This window comes from Triticum aestivum, chromosome 4D, assembly GCF_018294505.1.
Source record: "Triticum aestivum cultivar Chinese Spring chromosome 4D, IWGSC CS RefSeq v2.1, whole genome shotgun sequence".
In the NCBI taxonomy this organism is placed as follows: Eukaryota; Viridiplantae; Streptophyta; class Magnoliopsida; order Poales; family Poaceae; genus Triticum; species Triticum aestivum.
Window position 1 is genome coordinate 53,144,899 of NC_057805.1, and position 5,112 is coordinate 53,150,010.

The window sequence follows — 5,112 nt, forward strand, 5'->3', positions numbered from 1 at the left end:
TCATATGTTCCGCGACGTTTCAAAATGTCTTCGGTGCCTCAATTCTAAACCGTTCAACATTATGCACTGAACTATCACGTAGTCATCAAAACGTGTATGTCAGATGTTCGCAACATCCACAAACGACGCTCGAGGTTCAGCACACCGAGCGGTGCATTAAGGACATAAGCCTTCTGTGCAGCAATGAGGACAATCCTCAGTTTACGGACCCAGTCCGCATAATTTCTACTATCAACTTTCAATTAAATTTTCTCTAGGAACATATCTTAAACAGTAGAACCAAAGCGTAAGCTATGACATAATTTGCAAAGACCTTTTGACTATGTTCATGATAATTAAGTTCATCTGATTATTTAATGAACTCCCACTTAGATAGACATCCCTCTAGTCATCTAAGTGATACATGATCCGAGTCAACTAGGCCGTGTCCGATCATCACGTGAGACGGACTAGTCATCATCGGTGAACATCTCCATGTTGATCGTATCTACTATACGACTCATGTTCGACCTTTCGGTCTCTTGTGTTCCAAGGCCATGTCTGTACATGCTAGGCTCGTCAAGTAAACCTAAGTGTTTCACATGTGTAAATCTGGCTTACACCCGTTGTATGTGAACGTTAGAATCTATCACACCCGATCATCACGTGGTGCTTCGAAACAACGATCCTTCGCAACGGTGCACAGTTAGGGGGGACACATTCTTGAAATTTTAGAGAGGGATCATCTTATTTATGGTACCGTCGTTCTAAGCAAATAAGATGTAAACATGACAAACATCACATGCAAATCATAAAGTGACATGATATGGCCAATATCATCTTGCGCCTTTTGATCTCCATCTTCGAGGCGCGGCATGATCACCTTCGTCACCGGCATGACACCATGATCTCCATCATCGTGTCTTCATGAAGTTGTCTCGCCAACTATTACTTCTACTACTATGGCTAACGGTTAGCAATAAAGTAAAGTAATTACATGGCGTTTTCATTGACACGCAGGTCATACAATAAATTAAGACAACTCCTATGGCTCCTGCCGGTTGTCATACTCATTGACATGCAGGTCGTGATTCCTATTACAAGAACATGATCAATCTCATACATCACATATATATAATTCATCACATCCTTTTGGCCATATCACATCACATAGCATACCCTGCAAAAACAAGTTAGACGTCCTCTAATTGTTGTTGCATGTTTTACGTGGCTGCTATGGGTTTCTAGCAAGAACGTTTCTTACCTACGCAAAAGCCACAACGGTGATATGCCAATTGCTATTTACCCTTCGTAAGGACCCTCTTCATCGAATCCGATCCGACTAAAGTGGGAGAGACAGACACCCGCTAGCCACCTTATGCATCAAGTGCATGTCAGTCGGTGGAACCTGTCTCACGTAAGAGTACGTGTAAGGTCGGTCCGGGCCGCTTCATCCCACAATGCCGCCGAATCAAGATAAGACTAGTAACGGCAAGCAAAATGAACAAACATCGCCCACAACTACTTTGTGTTCTACTCGTGCATAGAATCTACGCATAGACCTAGCTCATGATGCCACTGTTGGAGAACGTAGTAATAATTCAAAATTTTCCTACGTGTCACCAAGATCAATCTAGGAGATGCTAGCAACGAGAGAGAGGGAGTGCATCTTCATACCCTTGAAGATCGCTAAGCGGAAGCGTTACAAGAACGTGGTTGATGGAGTCGTACTCGCGGCGATTCAAATCGCGGAAGATCCGATCTAGCGCCGAACGGACAGCGCCTCCGCGTTCAACACACGTACAGCCCGGGGACGTCTCCTCCTTCTTGATCCAGCAAGGGGAGAGGAGAAGTTGAGGGAGAACTCCAGCAGCACGACGGCGTGGTGGCAATGGAGCTCGTGGTTCTCCGGCAGAGCTTCGCTATGCACTACGGAGGAGGAGGAGTATGAGGAGGGAGGGCTGCGCCAGGGAAGAGGTGTGGCTGCCCTCCCACCCCTCCACTATATATAGGGGCAAGGGGAGAGGGGGAGGCACCCTAGTGTTTCCCCTAGGGGGCAGCGGCCAAGCAGATTGGATCTCCCTAGGGAAAATCCTAGGGAGACTTGCCGCCCAAGCCAAGCAGGTGGAGGCTTGCCTCCCAAGCCAGGTGGAGGCGCCCCACCTCCCCAAGTAACGTGGGAAAGGGTGTGGGGGGCGCACCACCCCTTAGTGGGCTGGTTTGCCCCTTCCCCTTTGGCCCATGAGGCCCTCCAACACTTGCCGGGGCTCCCAAAACACCTTTCGGTCATGCTGGCCATAGCCTGGTACCCCCGGAACACTTCCGGACTCCAATGCTCTTCGTCCAATATATCGATCTTCACCGCCGGACCATTCCGGAACTCCTCGTGATGTCCGGGATCTCATCCGGTACTCCGTACAACCTTCGGTAACCACATACTATTTCCCATAACAACTCTAGCGTCACCGAACCTTAAGTGTGTAGACCCTACGGGTTCGGGAACTATGCAGACATGACCGAGACACCTCTCCGGCCAATAACCAATAGCGGAATCTGGATACCCATATTGGCTCCCACATGTTCCACGATGATCTCATCGGATGAACCACGATGTCGGGGATTCAATCAATCCCGTATACAATTCCCTTTGTCAATCGGTATGTTACTTGCCCGAGATTCGATCGCCGGTATCCCAATACCTCGTTCAATCTCGTTACCGGCAAGTCACTTTACTCGTTCCGTAATGCATGATCCCGTGACTAACTGCTTAGTCACATTGAGCTCATTATGATGATGCATTACCGAGTGGGCCCAGAGATACCTCTCCGTCATACGGAGTGACAAATCCCAGTCTCGATTCGTGCCAACCCAACAGACACTTTCGGAGATACCTGTAGTGCACCTTTATAGCCACCCAGTTACGTTGTGACGTTTGGTACACCCAAAGCATTCCTACGGTATCCGGGAGTTGCACAATCTCATGGTCTAAGGAAACGATACTTGACATTAGAAAAGCTCTTAGCAAACGAACTACACGATCTTGTGCTATGCTTAGGATTGGGTCTTGTCCATCACATCATTCTCCTAATGATGTGATCCCGTTATCAATGACATCCAATGTCCATGGTCAGGAAACCATAACCATCTATTGATCAACGAGCTAGTCAACTAGAGGCTTACTAGGGACATGTTGTGGTCTATGTATTCACACATGTATTACGGTTTCCAGTTAATACAATTATAGCATGAACAATAGACAATTATCATGAACAAGGAAATACAATAATAACCATTTTATTATTGCCTCTAGGGCATATTTCCAACAGGGCCAAGCAATTCTTAAAGACATCCACCAAGGCGAGTGCGACCACCACGTGGCCTCCAAATCCCTTGTCGCCAAAGCCTTCCACCATGGGTTCTTCTGGCTGACTGCTCTGGAAGATGCCAAGGACTTGGTCAAGAAATGCAAAGGCTGCCAAAAATTCAGCTCCAAGCAACATCTGCCAGCTTCTGCACTCAAGACCATCCCCCTTGCTTGACCATTTTCCGTCTGGGAGCTGGACATGGTGGGCCCATTCAAGACAGCACGCGGCGGCATGACTCATCTGCTTGTTGCCGTGGACAATTTTACCAAGTGGATTGAAGCGAAGCCAATCAAGAAACTGAATGGTCCAACTGCTGTGACCTTCATCGCAGATATCACCGTTCGGTACGGTATACCACAGAGCATCATCACCGACAATGGTACAAATTTTGCCAAAGGAGCGTTGGCTCGTTTCTGCGCAACGCAGGGCATCTGACTGGACTTAGCGTCCGTTGCACATCCACAGTCAAACGGCCAAGTCGAGCGAGCAAACGGCCTCGTCCTCTCCGGCATCAAGCCCCGACTAGTCGAACCACTGGAGCGCTCGGCCGGCTGCTGGATCGACGAGCTGCCGGCCGTCCTCTGGAGCCTGCGCACCACTCCGAACAAGTCAACCGGATTCACTCCTTTCTTCCTTGTGTACGGGGCCGAGGCTATCATCCCAACTAACAACGAGTTCGACTCACCTCGCGTCACCATGTACACGGAAGCGGAGGCGAAGGAAGCGCGAGAAGACGGCGTCGATCTACTGGAAGAGGGCCGGCTGTTGGCACTCAGCCGGTCCGCCATCTACCAGCAGAGTCTGCGCCGCTACCATAGTCGGAAGGTCAAGCCAAGATCCTTCCAAGAGGGGGACCTTGTGCTCCGGCTGATCCACCGGACAGCCAGCCAGCCCAAGCTCTTGGCCCCTTGGGAAGGCCCCTTCATCATCAGCAAAGCTTTGGGCAATGACTCCTACTACCTGATCGATGCACAGAAGCCCAGGGCACGCAAGAGGGACGACTCCAGCAAGGAAACAGAGCGGCCATGGAATGTAAATCTCCTTTGAAGATTTTACAGTTGATGCAGTATGTACCACGCTACCTTTTGTACTAAACGCAAAGACACTGGGTCCCTCGAGGAGCACTCGGGGGATACCCTTTTTATCTATATGATAAGATTTATGCCTATGAATGTGTTATTTCATTCTTCTGCCTGGCACCGGGTTCGACCAGTCGTCCCGGGGGCTTGCCGCCTTGTACTATGTCGATGCTACCTGCAGTCGGACAAGTAGTGTGCCGGCATCTAAGCCCTCTCTTGCCACAAGCCACAGCTCGCAAAGTGACTGTCTAGCCGGCAAGAGTTAAAGGCAGGAAACGGTGCCCACATGAAAAATGGCTATGGACAAAAGCACTCACATAGGCCAATGCCGGCTCCTTGCCCAAGCCGACCGGCTGCTGAGCAGCTGGCCGGCCGGCTTCTTACTTAAATTGCTACGTTCTAAATGGAAAAGGACTTGTCCTTCCAAATGGCTAAGTACTTGACCAGGCCACAGACCGCAGAGCGGCTGTCTGGCTGGCAAGGCGGCAGCCAAGGGAAGGCGGCAAAAGGAAAAGCCAAAAGAACAGAAAGCAAGACAAGTCAGAAGTCGGCAAAGCACAACTCGTGCGAAATAATATTTGCATAGCAAAAGGCCCTCGGCCGGAATTCAACAAAGTTTGAATACACCCCCAGCGGGTGGAACTGCGCAAAATTAACAAGTTTGTTCAAAATACTTCAAAGTAGGAAAA